We start from the raw sequence: 12,831 nt of genomic DNA on the forward strand, positions 1-12,831 counted from the left end.
CAATTTGAGGCCTCGAGCAAATTTGTAATGTGTTATGAGACTGGTTGGTATGATTGGTTGAGGTCCCGGGGGCCTCGGGTGTGTTTTGGTATGGTTTCGGTTCATTTGGAGTTGTTTTGGAATTGCTGATTCTGGTATCTCGTTTCCTTCTTTGCGAACGCGAAGAAATTCCCGCGTTCACGAAGAAGAAATTTTGGGGGTGCTGGATTTAGACTTCGCGAACACGAAGCAGTGGACGCGAACGCGAGGCAAGGTCTGGTCTAGCTTACGCAAACGCGACGCAGTAGTCGTGAACACGAAGAAGGAATAAATTTGGAAATTGTTAAAAGACGAAAATAAATTTGGAAATCCCCTATTAACAACAGAATTATTTACATGCCTCATGTTATTGTGTTTACCGTTGTCTCATAAAATCCATAATTTATCATATCATTAATATATTAATTATAGCCCATAGTAAGTGTCAGAGTCGACCTGTCGTCACTACTTCTTCGAGGTTAGGCAGGATACTTACTGGGTACGCATTGATTTACGTACTCATGATACACTTGCTGCATATTTTTGTGTAGGTACACATATGTTTAGCAACCTTGTGGGCTTAGATGCGCGGTTATGGCGGAAACTTAGGTGAGCTGCATTCTATCCGACGCTCCGCAGCCAACAGAATCTCCTTCAGAGTACTTACATTTTTTCTGTCCAATTTGTATTCCGGACAACTGTTGTATTTTATTTTACATTCCTAGTTAATGCTCATGCACTTGTGACATCGGGTTTTGGGATGATTATGGATTGCACTGTATTGGAATTTTTTAAGATGTTATTATGTATTTTGTAAATTTCATCTTTTACTATTTAATTGTGGGAAAAAACTATGATTTCAAAAATATTAAAATGAGACCTGAATTAAGTATTTAGTGTTGGCTTGCCCGGAAGCGATGTCCGGCGCCATCACGACCTTTAATTGATTTTGGGTTGTGACAACATGGTATCAAATCACTAGGTTCACTTAGGTCTTACGATTCATGAGTGAGTCTAGTAGAGTCTTGCGGATCGGTACGGAGACATCTGTACTTATCTTCGGGAGGCTACCGGGCTGATAGGAGCACTTCCCTTCTTGATTCCTCATCGTGTGATTTGATACCTTTGAGGCTTATTCCTTCATTTTCTTCCTATTCAATCTTACGCGATGCGAGGCACTTGTTATAAATTAGGAATAGAGGAATTTTAATGGCACTACTAATGTAGAGCAGGGTGTTTCTCCCTTGGTATTCGATTGGGCTAATGTCGTTGCCTTGTGGAAGGATGTTCTGTCATCTCAGCTCAGTAGCTGTATTTCTGATGGTTTTGGGGCTATGCACCAATTGCTATGATGTTCATGTGTTGTTATCGCACAGTATTAAAGAAATGTTAGGATGCCTGTCTATGCATCGAGGCAGTGAATGACTTGAAAGGAGGTTTTACTCGGAGTATGATTTAGAGATTCAGTATTTTATTTCCGGCGGAGAAAGGGCAATCGGGCTACGAACGTTCAAGTTTGGGTTGATGGAGACATGATATTTTGAGCCCGGTAGAATTTTCATCTGTGATGTGGTGTTGTCGTCCTTGATTGGATGCGTTAAGTTTGTCGGTGTTGCGATCTTTTTCAAATCGCCTTTGGGGCAGAGTATTGTGAATGGTGCCGGGGAAGCGGCTGTCAGATGTCGCAGTATGCTATGGTTCAGAATCGAATCAGTAAATCCTAATGTTGATGGCTCGAGAAAGATAATCTTCTAAGAGGTTTAAAGTTGGTGGCGACTCATGTATCGGATGTTACATAAATGGATTCGGGTTTGGAGCAACAATTAGGCAGCGAAGGACGAGGAAGGACATGTGGTAGGTGTCTTGTATTGGTTGAATTGTTAGGAGGTCAAGTGTGAAAAGTGGAAGTTGAGGAGTTTCTTAAAGGATAGGGTTTGGCCAAAGTGGAAGAGTGGCAGAATAGCATATGGGTTCTGTGGTAGGATAGCTGTACGCCTTGAGGAAAGTTTAGAGTGAATTGGGAATTATGGTGGACGGTGATTGGGTCTACGGACTTAATTTATAATATTGGCTATTATACGATGGGAGATTGGATACAACAGAAAGGAGTTGCTTGATATGAAGAAGGATACAACATGACTTTGGATTAGAATGTATTGTCTCACCTTTAGTTGATGTCCATGAGAAGTGAACGGACTGGTGCAGCTAGTGAATAAGCTCGGACTCAGGATGATCAACTGATTTCGTAGCAATTGCATCCAGTGCAACGATATTGGAAGATGTCGACATGTAATTTTTACCGGTGGGTTATCTCCTGTGAGCAGGTTAGCGGTCGTGTGGTGTTGATGAAACTTCTGTGAAGAATTCTACTGGATACCCGGTAAGAGATTGAATATGTAAATGTGGCTAGTGTTTCGGAGTGTTCATTAAAGGTTAATGGAAAGCTTTCGAGGAATTCGGCGGGTTGATTGTGATAGCTCATGTCGATAAAGGAAGAATCTTGGTGAGTTCCAGGTTTATGCAATAGTAGCTTCAAGCTAAGTGGGAGAGTCCCACCGCCTACAGTTGGTTTGCATGGTCGTCTATTTATAAGATTTATGGTTATTGGCATATTGACGGGTTATTAGGACTAAGGAAAGAGAACATCAGTGGTAATTTGAGTAAGCGATTTGAGGAATGTGTGTTATAGTTGGCCTTATTGATTCATGCTCAGGCTTTGGGAAGACCCAGGATTTATGCTTTGTGTAGAGGCGAGTTACAAGGAAGATGATTCGGCCAGGTGCTTCTTTGAGAGGGTGCTCATGTTCTAACTGAGCTTTGGAGTTGATTATATTTAGGACCAAGTCAGAGTGGATGACTCTCAATAACGGTCCTAGTGGATTCAAAAGTTAAGGTGTGGTGCCTAAGGATTTTGAGTCCATAGTATAATTGAATATCGAGCTTTTGCAGCGGATTATGATAAAGGAGCTTAGAGTGTTCTGTGTTATCTTTTGTCTATGGGGTATCATGAGAGGAAGGGGAGCATATAACTTTGAATTTATAGAAGATTCATCATAATGGGTGTATCAGTTGAAGACGCGATTATGCACACAATGAGGGTATGAAATGGTTCGTGGATTTTGAGACAATGTGATCATGTGAAATAGGATCACTCAAGATGAGTGCGTATTGAGTTCGCCATGTTTGAATGGAGCTATTGTTATTCCTAAGGCAAGTCCAGGGTAAATTAGAAAGAGTCGGGTTGGTTAGCAATGGTTGAATCGGAATAATGATGGCAATGATCAGCTCCTTCAGTGTGTTGGGTTATTCATGTGATTTGTGACGATATGTGAGAGGTTTGACGGTCGCCGTAACTGATCTTATTTGGAGGCTTTCAAGTATTATTGCATGTTATGTGCAGATGGATCCCGGAAGGGTTATGGTGATTTAGACCACTACTTGCGATTGGTAGTTTCTACAGATATGAGGATTCAGTCGCGTGTTGCGATGGTTCTCTTGGAATGAGTTAAGTAAAAGGTTTCTATGTGATGAAGTGTTTACCCTACTAGTAGTTTGGAAGTTAAGATGAAATTATTGTACTCTTGCGCATTGGCATGACTAAGTGCAGTGATTGGCATGGGACTCTGAAGTTGAGGATTAAGGTTGCAGTTTGGTGTCGACAAGAACGTCAAGAGGTCGGATGAGCGAGAAAGGATTCAGATGGTTAGAGTAAGCTGGTATTGTCTTTAGCGTCATCGAAGATCGGTGTCCAGTGTAAGAGGCTTTGAGTAGTGATTTTGAATTTTTGATTTGCTTTACAGTATTTGTGCGGGTGATGGTATGGATGTGCAGACTTGTTATCTGGTGCGGAAGGTCGTGGGAGAACGTCCCACGGGAAGATTGTATAAGTGTGACATGTAGTCACATGATTGATCGAAGATTGGAACCAAGTATGGAGATTGCGATAGTATTGTTCATGTGAGAATTTTTGCCTAGAGGGCGCTCGGTTCATTTGGTTATTGACTGTGGAGGTTTGTTTCGGATATGATGATTGTTCTTGTGTGTTATGGGGAAAAGGGTTATTATGAACCCTTGAAAGGTTATTAGACTAATACGGTGCGATCCGAATCGGCTTGAGGTCCGTGGGTGGATCTAGATATGAATGTGGGCTTTATGTCGGGCCGGAGGCGTTCATTTCAGCATAGCGCACCTTGTGAAGGAGTATTCAGACGTTGGATGTTAATTCGTGGTCGTCTACTTCATGTAATACTATATTATGATGTGTCAGTTGTGAAACGGCTTGTTAATTTCATATGTGTTGAGGTTCCGCGCAGCGATGGTGTTGTGTGAGCAGGATGGCTCTCGAGATGCAGATCATGTATATCACCTTAGTTGTGCTTGAGTTTTGTAGCACATGGCGCTATCTGTTCCCCCATGGGTGGTATTATGCACTTGGCCTGCTTGTGGCCAATATACTAGTATATTGTTTGAATCGAGTTGCACGACGCAACAATGTGATGTTGAGTGCAGTCCCCAATAGCTATTTTTGTGTGTTTTGTTTTCAATTTTCTGAGAAGGTTCATGACACCTTTTCGGTTGTCTAAATTAGTTATGTGGGTTGAGTAATCCTTTCCAGAGTTCGTTTTCCTTATGTATCGTAATCGAGTCTGTAGCTTGTTAGCACATTGTGGCATCATATGAGGTTTTTGCCATGTCTGAGGTGGCTTATTGCCTGGGCAGCTTGTACTGGGGTGAGACTAGATTATTGGACCTGGGATCAGTACGATCAGATTTTATATCAAATATATTAAAGAGTAAATATTGTTATTCAGTCCATAATGAGGTAATGGTTCTTGTTCGAAGGAGAGACTCCATAAATTGCAATTCAGCAGGTGGCTATGAGTTCTACACATATTTTTTGTCATGGCAGTATTGCAAGAGTCAAAGCAAGGCTTAATTGGTCATGAGGTGCACTACGGGCTTCAGTCAGTGGAAATGTTAGTTGTTGTGCTTTGGAAAGATTGCCTTGGGCAAATGAGTTGCGTGGTGCATGGTAAGAATTCAGTGAGAGTATACAATCATGTATTGGTACATCGCGTAGTGATTGAAACGGTGTTTGTATGTTGGAAGCAGGCCTAGTAGAGAATTTTGGATGTTGGAATTTGGCTCTAAGGCTTATTTCCTAAATAAAGGGGATGATCTTCATATGTGCTCAAGCTAGTGTGCTCAGCTAGGTTGTGGAAGCACGAGTGGGTGCACGAGGTGTTAACTAGTGATTTCGGACAACTCCAGAGTAGTTCTTAACACGTTCGAGGACGAACGTATGTTTAAGTGGGAGAGAATGTAACGATTCGACCGGTCGTTTTGAGCCCTAGCACGCCGTTCAGCAGTTTGAGGCCGTGAGTAGCTTCACTTCAGGTATTATGACTTGTACGCGTGGTCGGAATTGAAATTTCGAAAGTTCTGAGTTGATTTGGAAAGAAAATTCTCATTTTGGAAGCTTTAAGTTGGAAAAATTTACTAAGGCTGGATTTTTTAGCAAATGACCTCGGAATCGGGATTTAAAGGTTCCAACAGGTTCGTATGATAATTTTGGAGTTGGGCGTATGTCCGGGTCAAATTTTGGATGACCCGAGAACGTTTCGGCACCTATTGTGGAAGTTGGCATTTTTAGAAGGATTTCTTAAATTTAAGTTGAAGTGCATTTCAATGTTATCAATGTCTGTTTGGGATTCCGAGCCCGGGAATAGCTCCGTATGGTGAATCTAGTATTGGGAGTGTGTCCGGATGTGGATTTGGAGGTCCGTAGGTCATTTGGCGAAAGTTAGAAATTTTGATATAGGGGTCAGATTCCGATTACGGAAGTTGGAGTAGGTCCGTAATGTCGAATGTGACTTGTGTGCAAAATTTGAGGTCAATCGGACATGATTTGATAGGTTCCGGCATCGAATGTAGAAGTTTAAAGTTCTAAAGATCTTTAAGCTTGAATTGGGGTACGATTCGTGATTTCGATGTTGTTCGATGAGATTTGAGGCCTCGAGCAAGTTCGTAATGTGTTATGGGACTGGTTGGTATGATTGGTTGAGGTCCCGGGGGCGTCGGGTGTGTTTCGGATCATTTGGAGCTGTTTTGGATATGCTGATTCTAGTATCTGGCTTCCTTCTTCGCGAACGTGAAGGAAGTCCCGCGTTCGCAAAGAAGAAATTTTGGGAGTGCTGGATTTGGCCTTCGCGAACGCGAAGCAGTGGACGCGAATGCGAGGCAAGGTCTGGTCAAGCTTACGCGAACGCGACGCAGTGGTCGCGAACGTGAAGAAGGAAGGGGAGCCAGGACCCTGTGCAATTATGCCTTCGCGAACGCAAAGCTTAGACTGCGAATGCGAAGAAGGAGGACAGTTGGCTATAGCGAACGTGAGAGCTTGAACGCGAACGCGACACTTGTCACGCGAACGCGAAGAAGAACGGGTCTGGGCAGATTGGATTTAATACGGGATTTGGCTCATTCTCTCTCATTTTTCACTGGGATGGACGATTTTTGGAGAGCTTCAAATGGATATTTTCATCATCTATGTCAAGGTAAGTGATTCCCACCTATTGCAAGTTAAATACTTGGTTTATATATAGATTTAAACAAGGAAATTAGTAGAAAATTTGAATTTTGAAGAAAAACCTAGAAATTGGTATTCTTGGATCTTTGACCACGAATTTGATCATGGAATTGGAAATAAATCATACATTTGAGTTCGTGAGGTTATGGGTAATGGTTATCTTCAAAAACTTTTGGAATCTGGGGACGTGGGCCCGAGGGTTGCTTTATCAATTTTTCGAGCGGAGTTAGAAATTGTTATAAATTGATTAATTGTGAGTATTAGAGCATATTTTGATTCGGTTGCAACTTATTTGACTAGTTTTGGAGTGACGGGCATTGGTTTGAGGTGTTAGGGAGGCTTTGGAGCCGGTTACGGAATTTCGGAGCGAAGTAAATCTCTTTTCTAACCTTGTAAGAGGGAATTTACCCCATAGGTGAAATAATTCAATATGTGCTTCTATTTTTGGGGGCTACGTACGTACGAGCTGACAAGAGTCTGTGCGTTGCTACTATAATGCTTATATCCGGGTAGTCTAGGACCCAAATCACGTTATACTTACGATTCTTGCATCCTACTTGTTAATTTAACCGTTTAAAACAAATTGGAACTCGATAAAGGAATTTCAAAAGGGTTAGACTTCACCTACTTTGATTTTGGACGGGTCACTTGACCGTTAATGAGAATTGATATTTAAATGTGTTTATCTTTTGTGGAACGGGCCGAACGCCTCGGTAGATTAAATAGATGCATCGATGGTTTCCACCGTTCGACCCTCCGGCAGTGTACAATTTAATATTATGTTGGATCGGGCCGTACGACCTCGGCATGATTTACGCATGACTTAATTGATTGTTTTGGAATTATTGATAATTGATATGGCCTCATTGGCCTGAGATATAAATTGTTAAAAGATGAAAATAAATTTGAAAATCACCTATTAACAAGAGAATTGTGTACCTGCCTCATGTTATTGTGTTTATTGTTGCCTCATAAAATCCATAATTTATTGGTATATTAGTTATAGCCCATAGTAAGTGTCTGAGTCGACCCCTCGTCACTACTTCTTCGAGGTTAGGCGGGATACTTACTGGGTACGTGTTGATTTACGTACTCATGCTATACTTGCTGCATATTTTTGTGCAGGTACACATATGTTTAGAGGCCTTGTGGGCGCAGAGGCGCGATTATGGCGGGGACTTAGGTGAGCTGCATTCTATACGACGCTCCGCAGCCAACAGAGTCTCCTTCAGAGTACTTACATTTTTCCTGTCCAATTTGTATTCCGGACAGCTGTAGTATTTTATTTTACATTCTTAGTTAATGCTCATGCACTTGTGACATCGGATTTTGGGATGATTATGGGTTGCACTGTATTGGAATTTTTAAAGATATTATTATGTATTTTGTAAACTCCATCTTTTACTATTTAATTGCGGGGAAAAACTATGATTTCAAAAATATTAAAATGAGACCTGAATTAAGTATTTAGTGTTGGCTTGCCCGACAGCGGTGTCCGGTGCCATCACGACCTTTAATGGATTTTAGGTCGTGACAGATATCCACATATAAGTAAAATAAGTGTCATCGTAAAGGACAAATTAAAAGTGAGCGGTGTATTTACCTCGCATTTCTTCTCTTCATCTATGCCTTAAATAGTATTGAAGTCAGGATCCTAACAAATATAAAAAAATAATTGAGTTCGAAAAAGACTTTAAATATGCAATTTAACGAAAATCTGCAACTTAAATACATGTTTTTGCTACTGATTATCCCATGAGTATGCACATAGAAATTAAAACATATACGAAGAGCAGATCAAAAAATCCAGATTTGCAAATTAAAAAACAGAGAAGCAAAACATGATACATAATGTAGTATATCATTGAGAATCATTTTGAGGATACATATGACTACGGGTGCACAAATGCTTCAATCGGGTTTTTGCTACTGATTATCCATGAATATGCACACATGCAAATAAAAAAAAACAGAGTTACCAAAATGAGTATTAGACAATAATAGATTTTTAATACCTTTTCATCTTGTAGAACTGATTCAATCGAGAAAGTAGCATCTCAATTGTAACTGTAACGACCCGACCGGTTATTTTGAGTATTTACGCTCCTTTCAACTATTCGAAATCTTGAATAACTTACTACGAGGTATAATGACTTGTGTGAATTATTGGTTTTGGTTTTAAGGTATTTCAGAGTTAGCTTGGAAGAATGAATTTAATGTTGGAAGCTTAAGTTGAAATAGTTAACCGAATATTGACTTATGTGTAAACGATCTCGGATTTGAATTCTGGAAATTCCAGTAGCTCCGTATGGTAATTTTGAACTTAGAAGCATATCCGAAAAATTATTTGGAGGTCCGTAGTAGAATTAGGCTTGAAATGGAGAAAGTTGAATTTTTGGGAAGTTTGATCGGGGAGTTGACTTTTTGATATCGGAGTCAGAATTCAGTTCTGAAACTTTTCATAGATCTGTTATGTCATTTATGAGTTGTGTATAAAATTTGAGATCAATCAGAATTGATTTGTTACGTTTCGGCGCAAAATATAGAAGTTGGAAGATTTGAAAACGCATAATTCGATTCGATGCGCGATTCGTAATTTCGGCATTGTTTGGCATAGTTTGAAGCCTCAACTAAGTTCGTATTGTATTTTAGAACATTTTGGTATATTTGGTTAAGGTCCCGAGGGCCTCGGGCGGATTTCAGAAGGTTAACGGAATGGATTTCGGACAAAAGGAGTTGCTGGGAAGTTTTCTGCCGCAGAAGCTGTTTTGGACAGCAACTGGTGCAATCGCAGAGCTGATTTTGAAAGCTTATATCTCAAAATTTATAAAGAATCTGAAAATTATCAAAACATAAAAGTTGTAGCCCTTTGATTATAGTTTCAATAAAATTAAACCATTCATCATTTGAACATTTGTACAGAAAGTTATGGTCGACTGAATGAAGACCGGTAAAGCAGTTTCGCCAAAAATTCTGATGCATGGAGCCGATTTTGAAAGTTTATATATCTAAATCTATAAGGAATCTGAAAATTATCAAAACATTAAAGTTGTAGACCTTTGATTCTAGTTTCCATAAAGTTAAACCATTCATCATTTAGACATTTGTAAAGAAAGTTATGGTTGACTAAATAAAGGCTGGTAATAGTTTATATTTACGGTAGTTAGCCATTTTTACTCATTTTTGAGTTTTGAGCCTTGAATTTGGGCGATTCCAAAAGGATGTTTTACGACTTCAACCTGGGTAAGTGTCCTATATTCAAAAGTAATTATATTTCATAAATCCATGGTTATATTCATTATTTATTTCGGATTTAAATGGAAGAAATCAAGATTTTTGCAAATCTTTTCAAGAACGAAAATTTTATATTTGGAGGTCGAGTTGTTATTGGAATTTGATAAAATTGGTATGGGTGGACTCGTAATTGAATGGGTTATCGAATTTTGTAAGTTTTGTCAGATTTCGATACGTGGACCCCACGAGCGATGTTTGAGTTAAATTTCGGATTTTTATGGAAAATTTGCATTTTCTGATGGAATTACTCCCAATAAATTTTATTGACTAAATCGAATTATTTGTGGCTAAATTCGAGGTGTTTGGAGGCCAATTCACGAGGCAAAGGCTTAGCAGAATAAGAATTTCACGGTTTGAGGTAAGTAACAGTTTTAAATCTTGTCTTGAAGGTATGAAACCCCGAATTTTGTGTCATGTGATTATTTCGGAGGTGACGCATATGCCAGGTAACGGGCGTGTGAAACTGTCACTTGGTCCGTCCCGTGAAACTGTAAAGTTGAATAACTTGTTGTTAGCTATATGCTTTTTCTATGTGTTAAAGAAATTTGACTGTAAATCATGCTTAGGCTATGTGATAGTACTGTTGGGAACCGCAGAGGTCGCGTACTTGTTGAATTATTTGCTAATTATTGTCTTGTACTCAGTCATGATTTTTCTTGCGTATCATATCTCAGTCTTTCTTGATTTTGTTGATACACTATGTTGTCTTTGTTTGGGCTGATCTTTGTTATTTCCGACAGCCCGAGAGACTAGAGAGGTTGATGACTGAGTAAGGCCGAGGGCCTGTCGGTGAGGTATGGATATTATAGTACGTGAGTTGTCTGTACAACACGTGAGTTGTCCATGCGGGATATTATGGCACGTGAGTTGTCCGTACAACACGTGAGTTATCCATGCGGGATATTATGGCATGTGAGTTGTCCGTGCAGCACGTAAGTTGTCTGTGCGGATTATAGCGCTTGGGCTGTAGAAGCCCCTCCGGAGTCTATACACCCCAGTGAGCATGGGTACCCATTGAGTGTGAGTGCTGAGGGCTGAGAGCCGAGTGATGAGTTGAGTGATTGTTGCCTGAGAGGCTGTACTTGCCTTGCATTTGTTGTTGCACTTGGTTGCTATCTGTCATTGTTGTGAAATCTCTGAAAGATGTTATATCCGGATTACATGAAATTGAACTGTATAAAATTGATTTGACTTAAACTGCAGTATTTGAAAGCACGTCTATTCTTTGCTGGAGTTACTGAAAGTGAACTATAATTGTGTAGCTCGTCATTATTTTAGTTGAGCCGAATGGTTGAGCTGTTGTAACGAGATGAGTGACTGTTGCCCTGAGAGGCTGTACTTTCTTTTCATTTGTTGTTGCACTTAGTTGCTATCTATCATTGTTGTAAAATTCACTGAAAGATTTTATATCCGGATTACATGAACTTGAACTGTATAAAACTGATTTGACTTAAACTGCTGGAATTACTGAAAGTGAACTATAACTGTGTAGCTCGTCACTATCTTCAGTTCCTTATTAATTATTGTTACTTGCTGAGTTGGTTGTACTCATAATACACCCTACACTTCGTGTGCAGATCCAGGTATTCTCGGATATAGCGGGTGTTGATTATTTCGCACGGTTGACTTTTTCGGAGATTCAGAGGTAGCAGTTCTACATTTGGTCTCAGACTATTATGGACCGTATTTTCATACTCGTATTCATATTAGATGCTCATTTACTTAGTAACACCAGGTTTTGGGAGTGTTTGTATTGGTATTTGCAAGATTTGTGGATTGTGTTTAAATATTATACTTTCAAACTTAATAGAAATTGTGGTTTATTGAGATTGTCGGCTTGCCTAGTATCGAGATAGGCGTTATCATGACAGGTGAGATTTTGGGTCATGACAAGTTAGTATCAGAGCCTTAGGTGACATAGGTCTCACGAGTTATGAGTAGGTTTAGTAGTCTTGTGGATCGGTACGGAGACATCTGTACTTATCTTCGAGAGGCTGCCAAAACCTTAGGAAAATTTCACTTTCTTGTATTCTATCGTGCGGAATTGATTCAGCTTGAAACATAACTCTTTGAATTCCTTCCACACATTCGTGTGCGCATGTGAGCGCTCAGTATCAGTTCTGCATCGCTGGCTTGTGATTCCATAAACGAGGTTCGAGATGTGTCTTTTATGTTTTAGTGATGGGTCAGTCTGGAGGACTTGAGGCCACGGTTAGACCGCAACTTAAGCTCGGTAGCTTCAGTTGTAACGCGTACATTTGGAAGCATATGTCCGGTAATGTCCCTACGAGTGGAATTTGTGGCTCGATGAGCGGTGGAAGTGACTATATGATGAGTATGATGTGATGAGTATGATGTAACTTCGGGATGTGTTAAGACGATGTGAATATGGCGAGAAGTGTTTCCTTGACGTGTAAAGGAAGGCCATTAGGTGATTCATTTTTGTTTTGATGTGACGTACAGTCTCGAGTATGAATTTTGGGGCAAATTAAATTCCCGTATCTGGTTAATAAGTTTGTACTCAGAAAGATTAATTGATTTCATAATAATTGTGGCTGCGAAAGGGTATAACAAGATGCCAATTTAAGACCAAGCAGGTGGTTTATCTCTTGCGGAGTAATCTACGTAGGTGTGTTCCTTATGATATGAATAGAGAGTTTCTTTTCTGCCAGCGGGGCATATGTGTTGAGACTTGAATTAGAATCTGGTTGATGAAAGTTGACTTGATTGTCACGAGAATAAATGCAAACTTAGCGGATGATTGAGGTATTTTATGGTGGGTGTTGCATAAACTTGAGAAGAATTTTCGTTGAACTGACTGCAGTATTATGGCAGTAATAAAGTATGGGTATTATGAGTTATCGAGTATTTTATTCTATGGCTTTGAGCCAAGTGGGGGAGTCTGCTATTGACAATTCAATTTCATGGATATA

This window comes from Nicotiana tabacum, chromosome 15 (genome assembly GCF_000715075.1).
Source record: "Nicotiana tabacum cultivar K326 chromosome 15, ASM71507v2, whole genome shotgun sequence".
Classification (NCBI taxonomy): Eukaryota; Viridiplantae; Streptophyta; class Magnoliopsida; order Solanales; family Solanaceae; genus Nicotiana; species Nicotiana tabacum.